The following is a 25,508-nucleotide window of genomic DNA, read 5'->3' as shown; positions in this document are numbered from 1 at the left end:
GTGTAGAACCCTCAGCCTACTAGCACAGACCCTTCACCCCAGGGGCATAGACTTTACAGCTTTTACTGCTAACCTTTGGGCTTTCCCAGTGCAGATTCATAAAACAGACTAGCATGAGTCATTGTCATGGGCTCTAGACCTCCAGCTGGACTCTTGAGAAGCATTGTTATGGGCTCTAGGTTTTCAGCTGGACTCATGAAGGGCATTTCTGTGGGAGTCAGGCCCTTGGCTGGATTCTCCAGATCTTTAGTGTTGTAGACAGATTCCCTGAACTTTCTTGTATTTAACTCTGGGTGACTACCATAAATAATATTATAAACTCTGTGTCCTGTATGTAACTGTTTTCCTTGCAACTTCCAACTGTAACAAGATGGCACTCATTCTTTATGTTTGGAATAATTTAGGGTCACAATAATCATTATGAAAGGGTGCCCAGGTTAGGAAACCAAATTCTCCTGCTCTAGAGATTTATGGGTAGAAACAGTCACATCTTTTGGAGTTTTAAGTGTTTGACAACCTGTTTAACACCAGGGAAGTAATGTGCGTATGTGCTTTTTTGACTAAAAACTGCTCCACAACTGTTACAGCAGAGGCAGGGCAGCAAGAGTTGGGTTTTCACCACTTTTCAGTGTTTTGAAGAGTATCTGTCGTATAGTAGATAGCAAATGTTTGTCGAATGAATGCATGACTGAATGAACTATCTTTCTATAGATGTTATGACTTGTGGTCCAGAAGGAGAACAGTGTGAAAACCAGGATCACAGAGGTGGGAATGATGAAAGGGAGCTAGTGGCAGAGGATAATTTGTCAGCCTTAGGGTGCTCTGTTGCTGTTGAGAAGTTAGGAACTGGCAATCCATGTGTTGATTAAGTACAGATAAAATAAAATACTCTGTGTACACATCGTCCCAGTAGTGATTTCCCTGTGGCAGTGGGTAAGATGCGCTTGCCTCATAGCAGCTGCCCTGTTTCAAGTTCAGACTGCAACAAAATTTTCATTTAAATCTAGCTTGTCAATGCCCACCATCTTACGACCATTACATTTTATTCTCTTCCTATATCTCTAGTTTAAGGCTTTCAGATTTCATATCCGTGTGTTTTCTGTCTTATACTTGCAAAATATTGATGTAATATATTACATTAAACTTTATTTAATTAAAATAATCTGCTTTCTGTAATGGAGAAAGGCCATGACCCTGGACATTAGAAATGGAAGGAAGGGACTTTCCTTGCCTGAATGTCAAGGCTAACTTTGCCTGAAGGTTTTGAAATGAGACTGCAAAGGGGATCAGAAAACAATGTTACTCTGATTGAACTTTAATTAGAAAGTTGCACTAACATATTTGAAATATTAAAGGGGAAAATATAATTTTACAGTTTTAAGTAGATAGGAGACGAGTGTTAGCATATCCGCCTTTGTGATGGATCACTGCTTTTTTCTGTATTTCCATGGGGTGCATGCAGCACCCTGCAGGTACATAACAAGGGACTGGAAAGGACCTTTTGGTGACCTGGCTGAAGCATTCGTATAGCGTGACTCACCGTAAGAGACAACCTGGGTGGCTCCCCTTGAAGGCAGAATAATTAGTTCAGCATTAAACCAAAACTTGTTTCCACATACTGATATGCACAGAGCTGGCTATGCTATTTCCCCCTTTAATTGGCTCTCTATAATGTAAAATAAAGCTCACTAAGGTACTGATATGTAATCCTGAAACCAGCTGACAGTGTTTTGTTTCCTCACATTGTGCTCCCTATATATGGTTTTGCACAAAGGGCTAACAGAGCCACATAGCTCCAGGAATGTCAGCTGGGTTTGAGCCTCAAGATAAGAGGCTGTGACTTCCCAGGGTACAAAAGTTTACTTATCAAAAACTAAGGCCACAACCTCCTGAATCATTCAAATGTGACCTCAGTTGAGGTTTATAGGTTAGTTTTTCTGCATAGCCTTCTTCTTGCATATTGTAGAAGTTCTGTCTCTTCATCTGGTCAGCTCAGCTCAAATTACTCATGTAATTCCTATCATACTCACCGTCACTCATCTGGGAGCCACTCCCTTCCTCACGAGTTAGTAAATGCTGCATGATGCTTGGATTAAGGCCTTTCTTGTATGATCTTCACCTGGACCAACTGGGCCCCTTGGCTTCCATAACTTTGGATATATCTGAGTGTCTTTATTCTTGCCATGGGTGCTCTGGAGGTAGTAGATTGGAATTAACTCACCAAGATTTCAATGTTTTAATGGGATTACAAATATAGAATTTCTCAAGCCAATGGGGGGGGGGCAGAAAAAAGGATTACAATGTACAATATTTGGATTACAATATTTGGCAATCAACGTGGCTGGAACACACGACCTTCATGGCAAGGAATTTCCAGGAATTTCCAATGACAAAATGAGCTAACTGAAGGCTTAAGCTAATACAATTCAGCTGTGACAGGGACACATATCTCAGGGAAATATACAGGTCTAAGCACTTAGTGTACATTGCATAGAAGAGTTATTGTTTTGGAACTGGACCAAAAGGAAGGTGCTCCACACCGAGCAGTGGGAAGGCCACGCTTTATTACACTGATGGGCTGGTGAGAAACCTGCTCCATATCACTAGCCCCAAGTCAGCTTTGGGGTTTGATTATACAGATTTGCAAACAGGAAGTACATAAGCTGATAGCAAGTTAGTTCATAATTGGTTACATAAGCTGGGCATATGTTGTCAGGCCAATTTGTTCTGGGTAGGCTTAGGTAGAGGGGATTGTTTAGCATAAGGAGGAAGAGTCCAGGGGGGGAGTCGGGGGCCTGATGAGATGGGTGTAATCAAGTGCATTCTTGGCTGGGCTAGTCTATGTTGGTAGAAAGTCCTTGGAACAGGCTAGCAAAACTGCATATTTTGGTGGGGACACAGGCAGTGTGGTGGGATTTGATCAAGCCAACCTGGGACAGACTACTAAAAGCAACAGCTGGATGCAGTCATTCAAGGCTAATTGAATCTAGAAGTCTAACTTTAATGTGGTGTGGGCTGAATAAGCCTATCCTGTCTTAACGTGGAATTAGACTGCTAACTAATTTGTTACATTTCTAAAGTTTCCATGAAAATATAATGCTCAATAATGATCACCATAAGTAAATACAGAAATCCTTAAACCCCAGCATGTGGGTGTGCACACAAAGCCAGCCTATTCCTCTGTTGTACATTCAATCTTTGCTTACCCCCTTGTACCTGCTTCCTTGATTTTTACTACCTGTGAAAGCCCTTTCAACTAATTTAGAACCTGGGGTGTTAGCTATCTCCTACTGGCTTAGTTCATTCAAGTTGTTGTTTTTAAAAACACCATAAACTGAGTGGCATATCCCAAATAGAAACACAGTAATGGGGACTGAAGCCAGGACCTCTGCACTGAGCTACTTCCTCAGTCCTTTTTTTATTTTGAGACAGTGTCTTGCTAAATCCTATGAGCTGCCCAGGCTGATTTAGAACTTTCTCCCTCCTGCCTTGGCCTCCTAGAGTGCTGGGATTTAGGTGTGCACTATCATACTAGGCTAGAAATTTTTCACATTTGAGAAGCTGAGAGGTCCAAGATCAAGGTGTGATCACATTTGGGGTCATGTGAGTGCTCACTCTGTTCACAGGTAATGCCTTCTTGCTGATTTTCCTTGGTCTATGGGCAAGTGATCCCCTGGGGCTTCATCCCATTTATGGTAGGATCTTGTGACCTAATCACACACCAAAGTCTCCTGCCTGATTCCATCACCTTGGGAGTTAGAATTTTGACATAACTTGGGGTGGACACAACCAGAAAATATTCCCTAGTTTGTAAGGAGTTTTGGTTTTAGTTTCTCTAACACACAATTATTTTTGGCTGATTTTCATAAAGAGAAGAGATGAAAACTCAAAATCAAATTCAGAGCTGGATTTGAATCTTGACTCCATTACTTTTTGTACAACGTTGGGTAGATTATTTCAGCTTTTTTTTTTTTTTTTAAATTTCCTCTTCTTTTAATGGGACTCTGAAAGGGTTTTGAACAGAGCTTAATGAGATTGTAAAGGTGTAAGAGCAATGTCTGGCACCTTAGATGCTCGATAAAGAGGAGCTATACCCACTCCAGTCAGGATCACAAACTAACTAGCAAGCTCTATTTAACAGCTACACAGTCATTATGTAGGAAAAAAAAATCTTCCAGAATTATATAATTATGAATTGATCAGGGTTTCCAAAATATACATTCTACAGAATACTATTGAAGAAACAGTTGCTTGGTATTGTAAAGGAAAATTCAAAAACCCATAATCTGACACCGTATTAAGGACAGGGTAGGCAGGCCCAGCCTGACTCATAGAGTGTCAGACGGAGCTAACCTTGCCATCCTTCACACCAGCTGTAATGTGTAGGGTAAACATAACTGAGCCAGAAAGTACATCTTGTTGTGCTGACTTGCTTCGCCTGACCATCCTTCTGTATGATAAGAAACCCCCAACTAAACCTGCCAAAAATGAATTTGCCTAACAATGTATGATAAGACATCTATGACCAATGTTATACACTAACAAAAAGAGCTTCGTTATGTTTGTGTTGTGTTTGCCAATGCCCAAGTTATATGACCAAATTACCTGTGAATTCCCTTTGCAAACGCAACTATTTTCTACAACCTATAGCACCATCATACTGTTCTATATGTGTCATCTTTCTGGGTGACCTGATTGATATGTTAACCATTGCTACCCTCTGCAAAGGACAGATGTTATCTAAAATTAAGTGCTAAAATTAGCTGACAAAGGATTGTAAATTCCTGTGAGACCTCTCTGTCCTCTGCAAAGGGAAACAAAGGTCTTCCTCATTCCTCAGTGGATCAAGGATTTCCTGATCCATGCCCATAAGCCATTCACTTTGTAATTGCTCTTTCTACAGAAGTCTGTAAAAGTTTTAAGCAAGTTACACAGCTTTGCAAACCCCAACTGCACTGTGTCCCTGGTACCAGGTTAAAATAAACAGTGCTGCTTTTTCTTCAAAAAACATGTCTTGCCCCATTTTGGACACCATTTTGGGGGCTCGTTTTTGGGCTACAAGCACCAACTGTAACATGACCCAGTATCAGCCTTTTATACTTCACACTTAATATGTGTAAAAGTGTCTGTTTAACCTCAAGCAGAGGCTGGTGATTTGGAACTGAGTTTCCCCAGCCTGCTTGCATAAATAAATCTGTTTTCTTCCAAATGCGTTGATGCTGCATGTCTTCCATCAGGTTCAGTCCTGGTGTTTTCCACAACACTTACAACAAACAAAGGGAGCTTACAGACAAATAAACACCAGGTACTGTGCCCCACTCTTCCCTGTGCAGGATTCTGGGCACAGTTCTCCACAGTGACATCATCACGGGCCAGGCAAGGAGGGGTGCATAGTGCATCATTACAGGAACACAGAGACTGCAGCTACAGGACCAAGCCCACACCTGTCTTGAGTGAAGATAAAGGAACTGGCAACCTTCCTGGCACAGGGAGAAACTGCTGATGCCCAGAGTGTAGGAGCCTGGTCTGGGACTGCAAAGGATGGCTGTGCAGAAACTCTCCCATTGCTGTGGTTCTGGTAGCATTGTGCCCACTGCACACTGTGCCTTCACACCATTGCCTCCTTGCTCTGCAGCTCTGGGGAGGAGGAGTCCTTTTTTGCAGACGAGGGGAGATGTCTTTTTCAAAGAATGAGGCAAGAGTTTCCCTCCCTGATAATAAGGACCGAGATGGGGAGGGTTGCTGAAAGAGGACTGCTTCCTTTCCGCACAGATGTGATACTCGTAGCTGTGTTCACTGGGAAAAGGGCCAATGTGCCTGCATTCACACTGGTGGACAGCAGAGAGTCCTGCGAGAAGACTTCTGGTACTACTGACTCTGGAACATGGTGACCCCAGCTCTCTGCTCCTTCTTGCCCTTGCTTTCTGCACCAAGGTCAGGGAGCACTGCTGGCCACCTCCTGGAGCCCAAGGGTGTGCAGGTGGGAAACGCAGGGTCACAGATCGGTTCCCCGGAGGCTGATCTGAGAAAGCAACACACAGGCTTTTCAGCAGGGGGTCCTCTTGGGAGGGAAAGAAAATGGGACTGCACAAACAGGGCTTGAGTTCAGACCCAGACCTAATGAAGGGCTTTAACTAACCCCGAAGCGGGAATGGGATGGAAATGGTCCTAAAGATTGGCCTCACTTTGCAGTGAGAGACTCAGGCTATGTACAGGATGAGACAAGACAGTTTTATTGAAGGTTTGGGAGCTGTCTTCAAGCCACACTGGCAGCTGTAGGGAAACTAAGTCCTTTGTGCTGGGGGGAGCTGGGTAGCAGATGGCAGTACCTCCCGCAGGGTGCATCTCCAGACAGGTCACTCATCCAGGGAGGGATTTCTGTCAGGGAATGGCTTCCCTCCATGCAGATAAAGCCAGTTTTCCAAAAGGAGAATAAAATAAATGTGAGGAGTCTTTGGCTGGGCATGGTGGTGCACACCTATAATCCAGTCTTTGGGAGGCGGAGGCAAGACAGTTTCAAGTTCAAGGCCAGGCTGGTCGGTCTATATATATAGCAAGTCTCTGTCTCAAACATTTGAATAAGAAGTGGAAAATAAAATGTTTTGGGTAGAGCCTTTTGGAGAAGTCACATCATCATCAATATTTGTTTTTTCTTTTAGACATGGTCATCCTAGTTGGTATTTGATTGCCATTTTGATTGCATATTACTGATAAAAAACGATGCTGAGCATCTTTTCATGTTTGTTGGCTTTATTTCCTGAAAGATGGCTTTATTTGATTTGTAGTTTTTATTTCTAATAGTGCATGTTTTTAGTACCTAATGATTTCAGTCACTATGGGGAGTCAGTGCACATCTCAATTCTTTTACTTCTTCTCTTTTTCCCCTCCTTCCACCTCTCAATTCACTTTCCATTTGCAAAAAGATCTGTTGTGTTTGTTGATTACTATATATCTTCCTTAGTTGTTCCATTTTTGTAGTAATATCTGAACTTGGAAAAGTTTTAAATTCTGAAGTCAATTTGTCTATTTTTTCTTTTTTCATTTTTGTTTTCAGTGTCATGCCTAAGAAGCTATTGTCAACATCATGAAGCTTTATATCTGCTTTCTCCTGAAAGTTTTGTACATGTATTTATTTATTTGGTGCAGAGGATTGAAGCCAGGGCCTCACACATGCTAAGTAAACACTCTACCACTGGGTTGTAACTCTGAACCAAAGTTTTATAATTTTAGCTCTTTCATTTAGTCCTTTTTATAAGATTGAATTCTTTTTGTTGTTGTTATTGTTTGTTTGTGTTTTGAGACAGGGTCTTGCTATGTAGCTCATCCAGTCCTTGAACTCACTATATAGCCAAGGCTGACCTTTAGCTTGAGGTGATCTTGTCTCAGCCTCCCAAGTGCTAGAATAATTCCAGGCATGTGCCACCATGTCCAGCTACTATTTTTAATTGTTAAGTGGCATAAAGAGATTTATTAGGCAGAAATTTAAAAGTACACACTCAAGGTAAGAGTGCAGACCCTTAAGAGAGAGAAGTGCACTGCAGTTTGGAACTGGGAAGAGTTATGTGTTTTTGGCAGATCTGCAACCATGGGAGTCTCTCTTAGATAGTAAGTTTTCAGTACACTAGTCTTCCACTTGTTCTACTAAATATATTACTGAGTAGTTTCTCTTTCTTGGTGCTGTTGTATTTTTTATTTTATTTTTAAAAATTTCATTTTAAAGAGAATAAAACCAAGCAAAATGAAACAGAATAAAGCCAATCAAAACAGTGTAGGTGACACAGGATTTCAAAACAAGAGAATAGGAAATCAGCAGTGGTTACCAAAATGCCTCTTATTGTCTTCAAAAATAGCTGCCCATTACTTGAGACATAGTAAAATCAAACAGAACAGAACAGAACCAATAAAAAGTAAAACAATGAATGCAGTACAGGACTTCAAAACAAGATAATAGTAAATCCAAAATAGTAAAACCACAATATATCTTGTTATCATTGTAATAGTTGCCTATGCCATCAGATATAATAAAATCAAACAAAACAAAACAGAATAAAACCCGACCAAACAAAACAATGGGAATGACACAGGACTTCAAAACAGGATAATAGGGAAATAACCGTGGCTACCGCCTTCAGAAGGAGATGCCCCATAGATGCTACACTGAGTACTGTTATCTTGTTACTAGATGATTAGACTATCAGCTTCAGGCCTGCAAAGTCAGTGATACACTAAACACTACAAGCATTAAGTTGTATTTTACCTCATTAGCTGTCATCACAGCCTGTGTTTCTCCTGATCAGCCAGTTGCTTATAAGGGGAGCAGGGAAACGCTGGCTCTTCTTGTCTTCACCTTCCTGTGTGCCGAAAATGACTGGCATCTGGCTCTGCTCGGTCAGGCTGCACATGGCGCCCACTCACAGGAAGGGCTGATGTCTGCTCTCCTCTAGTCAGCCCCACACATGGCTTGGTGCTACCTAACTGGAACAGTTTTCTTAATTCCATCTGCAGGATGTTCATGCTAGTCCATCGAGGCACTGTTGACCTCTGCATATTGATCTTGTGGAACTTACTACTTTTATGTGTGTGTGTGTGTGTGTGTGTGTGTGTGTCTACTAGGATTTTCTGTATTCAAGAGATGATGTCTCTTTGAATAGAACAGTTTTTCTTTTCTTTTTTTGTTTTGTTTCTAACAAGGATGTCTTTTATTTCTTTTTATCATCAGATGCCATGATTAGACCCTTTGGTATTTTTTTCTCTCCCTCCAGGTCCTGCTTCCTCAGACAGAATTCTCCACACAGGCCCCGCTTTTCTCCCCACCTCAGCTGTTAGGTTTGCCCACCTGCAAAAGCATCAGGACAGAGCTGCCTGAAACATGGGCAGGGACTACTTGGTGGTGGTGGACTGGCTGCTCGGTAGCTCCATCTTTGTGATCTTTGTTTAATTTAGGCAAGTTTATGTGTTTCTAAAGTTTAACAATAAAATGATTAAAACCAACTAGGTATAGAGATGCACACCTGTAATTCCAGCCCTTAGCAGGCAGAAGCAGTGTCTGAGGATCCCCAGTGCAAGGCCAACCTGGGTGGCATTGTGAGTTGTAGGCCATTCTGTATTACTTTACAAGATGCTCTCAAAGAACAAACTTAAGAAAAAAATGTTAAAGTCTTCTCTGCCTTCAGACAAGAACTTCCTCCCTCCTCCCAGAGAGATCCTGTGCTTTGCTGCCCCTTCCAGATTCAGAATGGAAGCCCAGTCTTTTCCTTGACATTTGGGAAACACATTCAATATTTCACCAGAGCTATGGTTTTACCTGTAGATTCTTGATAGATAACTTTCAGTCATCCTGCTTCTGAGTGAAAGAAACACCAAATCCTGGATTAGCCAAGCTGAAAGGGCAGGGGACTTCACTGTCTCACCGGGGGGAGCACAGTAGGATGGCTCCAGTGGCTGTGTGAATGCGCTTCTTGGTGGTGACTGTTATACTAAGATGCTGAAAAATTAAAATAGTTGATTAAAAGATAATTAACAAAAATAGTTACTTTAAAAGATAGTTATTAGTAATATTGTCATTCTGTACTGAGCTCGTTACCCTAGTAACCAAGCACCAACCACATAGTTATAAATTAACTGACACAGTCGTTCTGCTGTTCTGTAGTGCGTCATCCCCCCTACCTTAGTGACCTGTGTGCAATGTCAACTTTTGTTCCCCTTGTAAGAGACAAATGATGCTGTGTCAACCATTGTTCCCTTTATGAGAGACAAATGTTCCTGGAATTGGCAGACCAAGGGCTATGAATTGGCTAACCACCCACTGTGAAATGCCTCTTACCTCAAGCAAAGGAGAACAAAGGCCCACCTTATTTCTGTTTCTCATCACTATGTACTTCATGATCAATGAGCTAATCATAAATGAACTATAAAAATCAGTCAAAACTCTAACTCAGTTGCACAGCTTTGCAAATTCCATCTGCACTGTGTCACTGGGCCAGCTAAAATAAAAGCGCTTCTTTTAAAAAGACATCTTGCCCCGTTTGTCATCTTGGGGTCTTGCCCCATTTTTCATCTCAGGGGCTCTGTGGAGATTACAACATTTGGGGGCTCTCCGGGATTACACAGGGACCCCTCCCCACACTTTTTTTCACCGATCGATCAGCTTGAACCGTCTGTAAGTATTTGGATCTTTTGTTCTTTGTAATTTGAGTGTGCACATTTGAAGTTACAGACGAGCCGGGCTGGTTCTTTCTGCACCGGAGTGGGATGCCCTCCAGGAACGGGCTTCTAGCCCATTTGTGACTTGGGGCTTTTTTGTTTTTTTTCCCTTTTGGTTTTGTGCTTGGTATATTTTTACTATGAAGCCATTTGTTTGTTTAAATTTAAATCTGTTACCTCAGTATTAACATTTAGGTTTCTTTTATTTCTCGTAAACTATTGTTGCAGGTTCTATGTGGCTTCTTGGGCTTGAAGCTTATAACAAAAATTGTTTCCCTATAGGTTGCCAGACAACTGTGGATCGAGAAGCCTTTGTGTGTGTGTTTTGCTTTTCTTGTCTTCTGTGGTGCCTTGTGTTGTGTTATTGTCATTGACCGGTTACTAATAATTATGGGCCAGGCATCATCATCAGAGCCCTTGACTCTCCTGACCCTGGTTCTTAATTATTTCAGAGATTTCAAGGTTCGAGCCCAAGGATATGGAAAACCAGTACATTCTGGGAAACTCTGTATTTTTTGTGAGCTTGAATGGCCTGCCAGAGTTCCTACCTGGCCCCCGGCAGGTAGTTTTAATTTCTCCATAGCTCAGGCTGTCCGACAATATGTCTTTGGACCCCCAACCCACCCAGACCAGATTGTGTACATTCAGGTTTGGATTGATCTCATTTGTGATCCACCTTCTTGGCTTAAAAGGTTTCTTAAGACATATGAGCTTCATTTTAAAAACCCCTCTCTCTTGGCACCTCTGAAAGTGAAACCAAAGCCTGAGTCTGAGCTATGGCCGATTCTCCCTGCTGAGGAAGATGAACTTCTGCCGCCGCCTTACCGGCCCTCAGCACCAATGCTGGTTCCTCCTAAACCAATACCCCCATCTCACCCCCCTGGCCCTATCCGAACCAGAAGTTATCAACGTTCGGAATCACCTGATTCCTCCACCTCAACTCCTGCCCTTCTTCCTCTGTGTGATATCCCTAACTCTGAGGATCCCTCTGCCCCAATATTTACCTATGTCCCATTTGCTACCTCTGACCTTTACAATTGGAAACAACAAAACCCCCTTTTTTTCTAAGGATCCTCAAGGCATTATTTCTCTTTTAGAATCAATCTTCTTCATTCACCGTCCCACTTGCGATGATTGTCAGCAAATTTTGCAGGTCTTGTTCACAGCGGAGGAGAGGGAACACATCTGTATGTTAGGACAAAAAGCAGTGCATGATCCCGACGGGAACTCATCCTCTGATCCTGAGCGCCTGAACCGCGATTTCCCTTTGTCCCGACCTAACTGGAATCCTAACACAACTGAGGGTAAGAAGGTTCTCGCTCGGTATCGCCAGTTATTCCTAGAAGCTCTTAAAGGCACTGCTAGGAAATCCACCAATTTGTCCAGGGTCTCAGAGGTAAGGCAATTGGCTAATGAGTCTCCCTCGGGGTTTCTGGAAAGATTACAGGAGGCCTATCGCATTTATACCCCTATAGATCCGGTGGCACCTGAAAATGCAAGGGCCATTAATATTGCCTTTGTGACTCAGTCGGCCCCAGACATTAAAAGAAAACTGCAAAGCCTTGAGGGATTTGAGGGAATGCCTTTTAGCCAGTTACTAGAAATAGCTCAGAAGGTGTTCAACAACCGTAAAGATCCCAGAGATCAAAAAGTGACAAAGGTACTAGAAGTACTGACTAAGAAAGTGACCAAAATGGATGCAAAGTCTCGCTTGCCTATAGATAAAAATCAATGTGCCTACTGTAAGGAAATGGGACACTGGCGAAAGGACTGCCCCCAAGCTGAAGGCCAAATTGGAAAGAAAAACCAAGGCTCTATTGTCCCGTGATTAGGGAAGTCAGGGCTCTCATGCCCCCCCTGAGCCCAGGCTAACTCTGTCTGTGGGGGGCCACCCAATTGATTTCTTAGTGGACTCCAGAGCTGCTCATCCAGTTTTGACTCGACCCATAGGAACCCCTACAGGAAATAAATTAAAGGTATTAGGAGCTACTGGCACCACAAGAGTATATCCAAAGTTTCAAGCTCAGCTAGCCCGACCAGGACAAAAGACTATCTCTCATGAATTCCTCTGGGTCCCAGAATGCCCAGATCCCTTGCTAGGCCAAGACCTCTTGCATAAACTAAAAGTTCATCTCAGTTTTGAAGCAGCTACCCCAACAGTGCAAATGGACAATGGCCCACCCCAATTCCTTGGTGCCAGGGTCCTTGCTTTATATCCTGAGGGTGAAGGACATTTATTATTGGAAAGTCCTAATGTTTTAAATGACAATAAAATATTGTGCCATTGGATGCAGGAAGTCCCCGGGGTTTGGGCAGAACACAATCCTCTGGGTCTGGCAGTAAACCAAGTCCCTTTAGTGATTGAGCTTTTACCTCAAGCTGCTCCTATTCAGCTCAGGCAATATCCTATCAGTCTGAAGGCACACCAAGGCATAGCCAGGCATATATTAAGGTTAAAAAACTATGGTATATTAAAATCCTGTGTCTCTCCTTGGAATACCCCCTTGCTGCCTGTTCAAAAGCCGGGAACCCAAGATTACCAGCCAGTGCAAGATCTCAGAGAAGTAAATAAAAGAGTTGCAACTCTCCATCCTATGGTACCTAACCCCTACACTTTTTTGAGTTTGTTAAGCCCAGAGCGGATCGGGTATTCAGTGCTAGATTTAAAAGATGCCTTCTTCACTTTGCTCATTGCTCTGGTAAGTCAACCTATCTTTGCCTTTGAATGGACTGACCCCACTACGGGAGTGCCAGAGCAATTGACTTGGACACGCTTGCCACAAGGTTTTAAAAATGCGCCGACTCTTTTTGACGAGGCTTTAGCCAGAGACTTTTTGTGTTTCAGAGAGGACTACCCAAACGTGACACTTTTGCAATATGTTGATGACATTCTAGTGGCAATAGAGTCTTAAGAAAGTTGTATTAGCGCCACTCAAGCCCTCTTAAAGACCCTAGATGAGTTGGACTATAAGGTCTCAACCAAAAAGGCTCAGTTATGCCAAAAACAGGTAACCTACCTAGGTTACCAAATTCATGAAGGAAAACTGACTCTTTCCTCCCAGCGGATACAAGCTATCCAACAGATCCCTGTCCCTGTGACTAAGAAGCAGGTATGAGAGTTTCTGGGAGCTGTAGGATATTGTCGACTTTGGATTATTAATTTTGCTAAAATAGCCCAGCCACTTTATGACTCATTGAGAGGGGCCACTCAAGACCCTCTAGAGTGGACAGACTCACAAGACCAGGCCTTTAAGCAACTGAAATCAGCCTTAACAGAAGCTCCAGCTCTGGCTCTGCCAAATTTACAGAAACCTTTTTCCCTCTATGTTGATGAAAAGCGAGGGATAGCAAAAGGAGTACTGACCCAAAGTTTAGGACCATGGCAAAGGCCTGTTGCTTATCTTTCCAAGAGACTTGATAATGTGGCAGCTGGATGGCTGCCTTGCCTGCGGGTGATCGCCTCAGTGGCCCTCTTAGTGAAAGAGGCCCAAAAGTTGACATTTGGACAAAAACTTCTGATTATTTCTTCTCATTCATTGGAAACACTTCTTAAGGCTCCACCAGATCGATGGCTGTCTAATTCCCGAGTTATGCACTGTCAGGCACTGCTCCTGGATCCAACTACTATCAGCTTCAAGGAAACAGCAGCCTTAAATCCTGCTACCCTGCTGCCTGATGATGATCCCTCCTTGCCTCTCCACAATTGTGTTGAGGTTATTGATCACCTCACAGGACTTCGACCAGATTTGACAGACGAGCCACTACCCAGAGTTCCATCCTACTTCTCCGATGGAAGCAGTTACATCTATCAAGGTAAGCAGGTTGCAGGAGCTGCCGTCACTACGGACTCTCAGATTCTATGGGAACAAACCTTAGAGCCAGGAACATCAGCTCAATAAGCTGAACTCATAGCTCTTACTGAGGCCCTCAAGTTGTCAGAAGGAAAAGACATAAACATTTATACTGACAGCAGATATGCATTTGCTACTGCCCATGTTCATGGGGCCATTTATCAGGAACGAGGTTTATTGACTTCAGGGGGCCAAAAGATCAAAAATGCTTCCCAAATTTTGGATTTGCTGGCTGCCATTTGGATGCTAAGGAAGGTGGCTATTATTCACTGCAAAGCCCATCAAGTGGGAGATGATCCTGTTACACGAGGGAACAATCTAGCAGACACCACTGCCCGAAAAGCGGCCACAAAATCAGTGGGGATTGAGACAGCCCCAACATTGCTGCTGATTCCACCTACTCTATCAGAGCCCTTTTACACTCAAAAAGACTTACATTTGGCAGCTCAACTCCAAGCAAAGCCTGATATCCCCGGGGGCTGGTACCAACTGCCTGATAAGCGAGTCCTCCTCCCTGAGGCCTTGGGATGAGAACTCATCCAACAAGCTCATCAGTCCACTCATATGGGAGGATCAAAACTAGCTGCTCTTTTTCGAGACCATTTCTTTATCCCTCAGTTATCAAAGCTTACTCAGTCTGTGAGCCTTAGATGCCCTCAGTGCCAGTTGGTGAACCCAAAGCGATCACAACAAATGGAAACCACTCATTATCATGGGACTATGCCTGGGGAACATTGGGAAGTAGACTTTACAGACCTGCACTTCAAGGGTATAAATATTTGCTAGTAATGATTGATACTTTCACTGGATGGGTTGAGGCCTTTCCCACCAAATCTGAATCAGCTCAGATGGTAGTCAAAAAGCTTTTATATGAGGTTGTCCCACGATTTGGCCTCCCTTTATCCATGGGGTCCACAATGGCCTGGCTTTTATAGCCCAGATAACTCAAAAACTAACCCAAGCTTTGCAGATTGATTGGAAACTCCATTGTGCTTACCGGTCTCAAAGTTCAGGACAAGTAGAAAGGATGAACTAGACCCTAAAAACGATAATAACTAAGATGGCATTGGAAACTGGCAAAAACTGGGTGAGTCTCCTTCCTTTTGCCCTCTTGCGCATGCGATGTACCCCTTATGTTGCAGGTATTTCCCCTTTTGAAGCTCTCTGTATGGGAGACCTCCTCCTCTTATTCCTAAAATTTCTGAGGAAAAATTAGCTGATCTGGCTAATCAAGATCTCATGAAGTCCCTCCAGGCCCTCCAGCCAGTACTAACTTCTATCCATCGATTATTCCGGCATCAACATCCTCCACCTGCAGTCCACTCTGAAAAACGCCCTGTAGTGGAACCTGGGACACTAGTCCTCATCAAGAGACATCACCGTGAATCCCTCGAACCACGGTTGGAGGGCCCCTACACCGTGGTTCTCAGCACTCTGACTGCCATCAAAGTCACAGGAAAGCCTGCCTGGATTCATCACTCCCACTTCAAGCCAGTTCCAGCCTCCAACAGCGATCAACCTACAGATAAGTGGACTGTTGTTCCCTCCAAAGATTCTTTAAAACTTAAAATTGCCAAATGTATCCAATAATCTTGTTCTTATGTATTTTTCCTTATGGAGGCCCCAGCGAGATGCCTCATAACCCACTGTTTGGAACTTGAAAAATTACTATTTCACTGGTGAATTATTGGTAGCCAATGCTACTGTCCATGGGATAATTAAGGTAGATTTATGTGTCCTTAGATAACATCCCAGCAAAAATTAGACAAAAGAAAATGTTATTGGGTCAGCATTCCATATTGCATGATTGGTTGCTAATAAAACCATCTGGACCTTGTAGGGACTTATGTAGTCAAAAGGAATTACGTTTACTGGCTGGTATCTTTGCCCCAAAAAACAACAGCCAGCCTCTGATCACACTGATCACACTAGTAGGTGTTCACAGTCCATAGAGACAGAATATTTTTGTAAACATTGGGGTTGTGAGTCTATATCTCCTTGGCAGGAAAATAAAGGGGATCGTTACCTTTTCCTTACTCGGGAGACCCCATCTTCTTGCAACCTCAACCAATGTAATCTTATGACTTTCAGACCTAAAATCCCAACCGACCCTGTTTGGAAAGCAGGATTGCATTATGGTATCAGGTTGTGGGTCTCTGGATATGACCCAGGAAGTGCCTTTACCATTCAGTTCATTCCTGAGCCTGTTTGGACAGCTCCCATCAGGCCCATAGGCCCTCAAGCTCCCCAGCCACCTCAATCTCCTCCTTTTACTCATCTTCTTCCCTCCTCCACTAGACTTCATGCTCCTAAGACCTTTTTGCCCTCTGCCATTTCTGCAGCATGCCTAGACCCCTTCTTGCCTCTGGACATTGCTTACCATTTTCTTAATCTTAGTGCCCCAAACTTCACTGCTGACTGCTGGTTATGCCTTCCATCTCAACCTCCCTTCTATATGGGCATCCCTGTAACTATTATGACAAATCAACTTTTAAATTCCTCTGCAGATGACACCTCTTGTTGGTGGGGTGCTAGGCCCCTGCTCACACTGGACAGTATACAGAGTACTCCAGGAACCTGTGTTTACTCTGCCTCCTACTCCTTGCACACTTCCCCTTATGCTGCACTTTGGAATCTAACATCTTCAGTTGTGATTCATAATTTTTCCTATCCTGCTAATCAACACCTTGTTGCTCCCAACAGAACCTGGTTTGCCTGTACTTCTGGCATAACTCCATGTTCTATGCATCACCTGTTCATCCAGAACCCTGAGTTTTGCATATTGGTTCATATTTTTCCCCAAGTGTATTGGTACTCTGGAGATAATGGTAGGAGTCATTTGCTCCCTAGCTTTGACTTAAAGAGTCCAGTCCGAATGAAGAGAAATCCTGTACTCTTACCCGTATTATTGGGAGTTGGGTTGGCAGGGTCAGTAGGTTTAAGAGTGTCCAGCTTAATAATTGGAAAACAAAATTATAGACACTTAAATACACTCATTAACCAGGATCTAGTAGCCCTCTGTGACTCTGTCTCCAAATTAGATGATTCTTTAAGTTCACTAGCTGAGATGGTTTTACAAAACCGACAGGGTCTAGATCTCCTGTTCCTAAAGGAAGGAGGCCTTTGTCTGGTATTAGGAAAAAATTGTTGTTTGTATGCCAATCATTCTGGGGTTATCAGAAAAAGTATGGCCAGCCTTAAAAGGCAGTTACAGGATCAAGAACAAGCCAGATAAGCTGAACAGAATTGGTTTGAGCGATGGTTTTCTCTATCTCCCTGGTTGACAATGTTAATCACAGTAGCCTCTGGACTTCTGTTAATCTTACTTACTTGTTTAACAATTGGACCTTGCATTATAAACAGATTAATAAATTATGTCAAAGACCAGGTTCAAACAATAAAACTCATGGTTTTAAGGACACAAGTTTATGAACAAATACCACTGCTTGAAAATTCCATGAGCCAATGATTTGGACCACTGACAAAAATCAGTGGGGAATGTTATACTAAGATGCTGAAAAATTAAAATAGTTGATTAAAAGATAATTAACAAAAATAGTTACTTAAAAAGATAGTTATTAGTAATATTGTCATTCTGTACTGAGCTCGTTACCCTAGTAACCAAGCACCAACCACATAGTTATAAATTAACTGACCGCGTCATTCTGCTGTTCTGTAATGCGTCATCCCCCCTACCTTAGTGACCTGTATGCAATGTCAACTTTTGTTCCCCTTGTAAGAGACAAATGATGCTGTGTCAACCATTGTTCCCTTTATGAGAGACAAATGTTCCTGGAATTGGCAGACTAAGGGCTATGAATTGGCTAACCACCCGCTGTGAAATGCCTCTTACCTCAAGCAAAGGGGAACAAAGGCCCACCTTATTTCTGTTTCTTATCACTATGTACTTAATGATCAATGAGCTAATCATAAATGAACTATAAAAATCAGTCAAAACTCTAACTCAGTTGCACAGCTTTGCAAATTCCATCTGCACTGTGTCGCTGGGCCAGCTAAAATAAAAGCGCTTCTTTTAAAAAGACGTCTTGCGGGCTTCCGGGAGAACATGGCGGACAGATAGCAGCAGCTACGGAGGCTCTCTGAAACACCCAGCTTAGAATTCAGGAATGGTGCTGAGTAAGGAATTATAAGTAAGAGGAGATATGCCCCGGTGACCCAAGAACGAACTGGGCTGAGAGAAACCAACTGGGAATGCAATTCTGGTGATATAACAGGAACAGATAAAGCCTCAGCATGGAAGCTGGAGCCCGCGCCATTAGAAGCCGTGATTTGGGTTTCCCACCGCTGCCGCTGCGTCTGCATCGGCTCGGCAGGGAGAGAGACGCACGGAAGCTCTGAGAACGGGAATCGGTGAACAGAGTTGAGAGCAGGACGGGCGGGGAGCCATGCATCCACCTCTGGTGAGTGAGGGAAAACTGGGACTCTGCCACGGTCTAGGAGACTCCAACAGAGGACATTCTGGGACTGGGCAGACTTGCGGGAACAGGGCGCTGCAGTGACTTCAGTCACGTATCCCCCTCTCAAGTGGGATTGGTGAGCAGTGCCTAGCCCACATGACGCTGCTGGCTGAGACCCAGTAGGCTAGCACAGCCCAGGTCCCAGCTCCTGAAGGTAGACTGACCTGGAGGAGCGGGCCCACATAGGCTGCCTGGTCTGCAACTTCCTGGTGTGCTGCAGTGGGTGGGAACACCTAGCCTGTGCAATTCAATCAGACTATGGCTGACAAGGAAGGAAGCTGGGCCTCCTATATACACTTGCATATATAAGGAACAAAGAATATGGGAAGAGGCAGCAACAAGAAAGGCTCCTCGGCCCCCAAACCTGAGAAAGAGACAACAGCAGACCCAGCACCAATAGATATAAAGCACTATCTCAAGAGCCTCATAGACAAGTTCAGGAATGAAGTTATTAATGACCTGAAGCTAGACATAAGCAGAATAGTTAGAGAAATGCTAAGCACCACCCAAGAAAAAACAGATGGTGGAATGGAAGAACAGAAAAAGAGGGGAGAATTGTTTAATGGAGAAAATAGAGAAAGCATAGAATACGTGAAGCAGGTTCAAAGAGACTACCAGGAAACTAAAAAGTCTATCGAAAACTGGCATAACAGCTTGAAAGAAACTAAGGACAGATTATCTGAACTGGAGGGCAGATTTGTAATATGGGAGCATGAAATGAAAAACTTCTTAAAAATAACAAAGAAACAAACAGAAATAATACAAAGACTAGAAGATGATAAGAGGGTCTATAACTTAAGAATTAAGAACATAAAAGAAGAAGTAGGGACACAAACAAATGAACTACAAAAGCTACTCACAGAAATAATCCAAGAGAATTTTCCTAATTTAGCAAAAGGTAAAGATACTCAGTTATATGAAGCATACAGGACCCCAGCCACCTACAACCCAAACAGAGCAACACCCAGGCATATAATAATCAAAATTCCAGAAATCCAATACAAGAACAGAATACTAAAAGCCATCAGAGACAAGAAACAGATCACTTACAAGGGAACACCAATCAGAATTACAGCAGACTTCTCGGCACAAACCATCAAATCACAAAGAGCGTGGGGGGAAATAATTCAAGCTTTGAAAGATAATCTCCAGCCAAGATTGATATATCCTGCACAACTGTCCCTGGAAATTGATGGAAAAACAAGGTGATTCCAGGATAAAGAAGAACTAGGGGAATATGCAATGACCAATTCAAGTCTACAGAGAATACTGGAAGATATTCTAAAAAGAAAAATACGAAAAATCCAGAAGTAGTGGCAGAGAGGCCACAATGAATGGAGCAGAAACCAAAATGAAGAAGACAAACTGACAACTAATGACAGAAAAAGAGCTCAACAGAAATGAGGCAGAGAAGATTGGATGATAGGAACAGCTATTTTGGAGAAAATGATGTCTTAAGAGGTAATACTGATTTAGTATCATCTTGTTTTGAAGTCTCATCAAGCTTTTGTTCTTCTGTCTCCATTGGTCTAAACAGGTGGTATCTTATTGGATTTTATTATATATGATAGTATAAGCAAAACGTTTTATAGACAAGGAGATTATACAGAAACCATTGTTCATTTTCTGTTAGTTGATTCTAAATACCCTGTAATACTGTCATTCTCTTAAATGGTTTTACATTGTTTTGATATATTTGATGCTACAGTATACGAAGTTATACTCAAAGATCTCAAGGAAAGAGACAATATGGTAACTACTTTTATGTTGGGATAATCTTGTGGTGAAACACTATTCTGCTTAAATGGTTATGTTTTGATCTGCGCTGATTTGCTGTTATGCCCTCTTTTATCTCAATCTCCATTTTATTATTTACTTTTTTATCCTTTTAATTAAGGGAAAAATAAATTTAAAAATAGCAGGATATATTATAGTAACCCATTTTGACTTTCCATTATCTTGATTTAAAGCCCTGTATTACTCTCACCATCTTGTTTTGACTGATGTTCCTCTATTCTGTTTTGCTTGATAGTACCAGGTTTGAAAGTTTAGGCAACAGCTGTGAAGATAGTGGGATTCATTATGACGCCCATTCTGGTTGACTATTATCTACTTTTGAAGACCTATAATGTCTCCAATGTTTTGGTTTTGTTGGTTTTATTCTTTACTGTTTTGTTCAAATTTTATTATAACTAATGATATAGGCAATTCTATTAGAGATAGTGGGAGGCATTATGGTAACCATTGTTGATCATCTAGTATTATGCTTTTACATTATCTATTTTGTCCACCCTTTTGATTTGACTGACTGTTCTGTTATGTCACATTTGGTTCTACTCTCTTCCCAAAAAGTAATAAGAACTGTGGGAGCAACAAAACCCAAAATGTGTAATTGTCATTGTACAAAAGAGAGGAAAAGAAAGTGCTCTAAACGATATAACTGCATGTATATTTAAATGTATAAGATAGATAATGATATTACTGAGTTTTGTTTGATCATTGAACAGAACTGTTTGCAGTCTCACTGTTGGAATGTCCACTTTATAAGCTTTAATTTTGTAACTTGAACAATTATTTCTAAGATGACAAAATGTAATCCATTAACTAGTGATTTCCTACTGTTTATTTTTTTCTGTAAATCTGTATAACTTATGCCCTTTCTCTGATTTTTTTTTCTTTTTCTCCTTAAATAAAATTAAAAAAAAAAAAGACGTCTTGCCCCGTTTGTCATCTCAGGGGTTCTGTGGAGATTACAACAGTGACACCAGGGACTCAGGCCTTTTCGACCCCTCCGGGCAGCTCTGCTCAGGTTCCTCCTGGGCTCGGTTTTCCTTAGGATTGTAAGGCATCGCACAGATCATCAGCCTGTGGTGTCTCCTTGCTGAGATTTTCCTGACGCAGGGAGAAGGTGAGACGGAGAGAGGGAGAAAAGATGGAACCATCACCTCTGCTGAGGCTGAGTGGGTTGAACCCAGTCATGTGACACAGCTGCCTGGGGCCTGTGACTGTCCTGGGGGCAAGACCCCTCCTGTTCTCCCAATCCTCATTCTACTCGATGTAATGAAGACCAGGAAAAGAAGCCAGCCTTGTCAGAGGGACAGGACAAGAGACAGGACAGCAAGAGTCCTGTCTGTTAAAATTCTATCAAATGTTGATGATGGAACAGTTTTGAGTTTCCACGTTGGTGGTGATTATGGTGAATTTGTACATGTGATAGTGTAGGAAACCTACCTCAAGAATGTTCGTGTAATTGATTAAATCTAAACAATGCCTATATTGTGTACCAGTGTCAATTTCATGGTTTTGATACCGTGCTAAGGTTCTGTGGGATGCTAACACTGAGGGAAGAGAAAGTGTATACGGCTTCTCTGCACCTTTTTGTTTGTTTGTTTTTGAACTTCCTGTCACTCTACAATTATTTTTTAAAATTCTAGCTGGGCATAATGCCACAGCCTCAAACTCTGCCAATCAGGAGGCTGAGGCAGGGTAGCAAATTCAGGGCTGGTCTGCCCTACCTAACAGGTTCTGGGCTACCATAGATTGCAGAGCAAAACCCTGTCATGAAAGGAAGGAAAGAAGAAAGATCGGCCCCTTGCTTTCCCAGGAAGGTCTGCCTCTACCATATGGAGCCCCATCAAGCCCAGGTCACTGCCCTCCCAGGGTACACATGGGATTTGATCCCACAGCCCTGTGCTGGCTGCCTGCCACCCCTGGCATGCAGCCGAGGTTGGAGCACATGGTGGCATCCAGGCAGTGCAGGAGGGACAGGCAAGGACACTGGGCGAGGCACAGATGGTTGTGGCTGTCCCTCAGCAGGCACCAAGTCCCAGGGCCAGGGTCACCTGCCTGTCCTGGCCCCTGAGGGATGGAGTTCTTTTCTGCTCTTTGCAGTGTTGGGAGGAAAGTGTCCCAGCCATGCACCTGGTCAAACTGTGATGTTGTATGGACCGGGCAGCAGGTGACCGGGTGTCCTGCGGAAGGAGACCTGGCTTCTCGTTCTTGAATTCGTATTTTAAATCCAGAGCAGCGGAGCTAACACAGTTTGAACTGATCAGTTCACCTCTCTGCAGCATGGTCTGGGCCTAGAACCAGACATGCCTCAGGGCAGGCGTGGACCTCCTGTGGGGATCACAAGCCTTGCCTGTGCCCCAGGGTGCTGGCAACAGGTGCTGACAAAGGGTATCAGCCTTGGCCCTGGCAGGAGGCAGGTGCCACACCCACAGGGGCCAGGAGAAGAGTTTAGAAGATGTTAGCAATCGGGGCAGGGTAGGGAAGCCCAGTGCTAGAGCACTTGGCCCAGGTGAGGTGAGGGATGAAGGGGGAGGGAGGGATGAAATGCAGGGGTGAACGCAGCTGAGAAAGTGGACGGAGCCCAGGGACTAAGGACCTGACCTGTTCTCACCTCTGATCTCCCTTACTTCCCTCCCCTTTCCTAACCCAACTAGAAGAGGACATGGGTTAGAGCATTAGTGAGGCCCAGCACAGAGCAGGCCAGAGAGAAGGTCTGTGGGGAGGAAAGAACCTTTCCTGGCACCCCACCCATTTACTCTTCCTGGCATGGATGTTCCTCCAAGGGGGGTGACTCCTGACCCCTGGGCAGAAAGAACAAAGAGGAAAGTGACTGTATCAGGGTACCTCATCTCCTGCTCACACCTAAGGCCAACATGCAATTTGTGGGTGTTGGATTCACTTCCATGTCCCCCACAGCCACCTCCCCAGTGGCCCTGCAATCAAGTGACAACATCAACTCTCTTCTATTTCTGGTGGCAACGCAGACACTGTAGACCACTGTCACTGCATCCAGCCTACGCAAATGTTTCCTTGTGAGGCCACTCTAACCTCCATTTGAAACTTGATCTCACAGAGGCTTTGAAATAAAACCAGAGACCACTGATAGAGACATTAAGAACATGCTGTAGAAGCTGCACACTGTGTGAGCAGAAAGATGAGGTCATTTGTAGCAAGGTGATGGTGGATGTGGGTCTTCTGAGGCTGGTAACCTGCAGTCTGCCCCGCCCCCAGGTCTCCCTCAGAGAAATGGCCTAGCCCTTACACAACACAAATGCAGCTACCAGAACCCTTCGCAGAACACCAGCAGGGGTAGAATCTGTCTTTATTTAATTTTTTTTTTTTTTTTTTGGTACTGGGGATTGAACTCACAACCTTGCACTTGCCAAGCAGGTGCTTGTGCCGCTGAGCTAAACACATGGTCCTTTATATAAAATTTTGATCATTTGTTCATGAGGGGCTTTTGGCATTAATTTTGATTGTTAAAATGTTGCATTAATTAATACTCATCCTAGCCAGATATGGTGGTGCACACTTTCTGTAACCCAGGAAGATTATCAATTTGAGACCAGCCTGAGTAATTTAGCAAGATCTAATTTTGTTTTGTGTTTTAATCTTCATTCAATAATTGAGTGTTTCACTTTTGTTTTTGGTTTTGATGCAGAGGATAGGACCAGGGCCTGGTGCATGGTAGGTTTGCAACCACCATGCACCATCCTCAGCCATAACTGAGTGTTTGGCATCCTCTCTTTGTTTTTGATACAGGGTTTCTCTGTGTCTCTGTAGTCCTGGCTGGCCTTGAACTTGTGGTGATTCTCCTGCCTTAGCCTCCCAAGTGCTGGGATTATAGACATGCCACATCTTCTTTTTTTTACTTCACCCTAGTCTCAGCCCTGTAAGGGCCTCAATTTATAAAACTTTTTGGTGAGTCATTTATTGAGTTCATCTATTACTTTTTTAGGGTGGGAGGAAAGTCTCATTATGTAGTTCAGGCTGGACTTGGACTCACTGTGTAACCCAGGCTGGCCTCAAACTCACAGGGATCCTCTATGCCCAGCATCTATTACATTTTGAATAGAATTTAGTTAAAAAATGTTTCCTAGATTAGATAGTCACTCCTGGTGCAAAGAGATCTGGTAGAGGACAGCAGGAATTTGGGCAGAGCCCTGCGCTGCGCTGACGTTAGTCAGTCACTTCTGGCACAGAGAGAACTGGCAGGATCTGCTGGGGCTGAACCATGCCTCTGGTTGGGACCTAATAGCAGATACAAAATAGTTGTGACTCTGTGATCTCCACAAGGTACTGGGTGGACATCACTGGGTTGCAGGGTGACTGGCACAAAGGCTGGAGACTAGCCTGCACCATCCTTGCATCCCTACCTACCTCAGATAACAGCAAATTGGGGAGGGCAGCAAAAACTCAAGTCAGCATGATTCAGAAAGGCCCTAAGCAATATGGAAAAGGCCAGAGACTCCCAGGACACACCAGTCTGAAAGAAACTAGAAACATGACAAGAGATAGAAATTAAAAAAAAAAAAAAAACTCCAGCTGCTGAACGTGAGAAAATAAGCCCAGGAAAAGTAAACACAGAAGAGAACTAGCACAGTAACCATTCAATACTAGACACAGCATCAGCCAAAATAAAGAAATACCTTCATGACCTCATAGACGAATTTAAAACTGTACTTCTGATCCAAGTGAGGCAAGATATAAAGAGATTAATTAAAGAAATGATAAGCCCAGCCCAAGAGAACACAGATGGAAGAACGGAGGAAATCAGAAAAGAAAGAGAAACTTCTGAAGAAGAATTTAAACATAACCTAGAATACATGAAACAGATCCAAAGAGATTACCAGGAAACTAAAAACTCCATTGAACACTAGCAAAATGCCTTGACAGAAATTAAAGTTAGCCTTTTGAAACTTGAAGAGAGATTTATGATATATGATCATGAAAGAAAAGACCTCTTAAAAATAATGAGGAACCAGAAAGAAGCAATTCAAAGGCTAGACGATGACAAAAGGATACATAACTTAAGAATAAAGCATGTGAGTGAGGAAGCAGGAGCAACCAAAAATGAAATACAAAGAATATTCACAGATATATTAAAGGAAAACTTCCCAAGTATAGGAAAAAGAAATGATATCCAGATAAAAGAGGCATACAGAACTCCAGCTACCTACAACCA

General features: G+C 43.1%; 1 long non-coding RNA gene across 3 annotated transcripts in view; it reads right to left on the bottom strand.

Annotated features, from left to right (window-relative positions):
* Positions 1-1,294: 1,294 nt before the first annotated feature.
* Positions 1,295-25,508, bottom strand: part of LOC111757304 (uncharacterized) — a 69,278-nt gene continuing 45,064 nt past the window's right edge. For all 3 annotated transcript variants that reach the window (XR_010044626.1, XR_010044628.1, XR_010044627.1), the window contains 2 exons: positions 9,305-9,484; positions 1,295-6,022 (listed from right to left, as the gene is read on the bottom strand). This is a non-coding gene — a long non-coding RNA (uncharacterized LOC111757304). The remainder of the gene's footprint in view (positions 6,023-9,304; positions 9,485-25,508) is intronic.

This window comes from Cavia porcellus, unplaced genomic scaffold (assembly GCF_034190915.1).
Source record: "Cavia porcellus strain 051 isolate PalLab524CR breed Dunkin Hartley unplaced genomic scaffold, mCavPor4.1 scaffold_30, whole genome shotgun sequence".
Taxonomy (NCBI): Eukaryota; Metazoa; Chordata; class Mammalia; order Rodentia; family Caviidae; genus Cavia; species Cavia porcellus.
The sequence above is the reverse complement of the archived record's forward strand: the minus strand, read 5'-3'. Positions and strand labels throughout refer to the sequence as shown.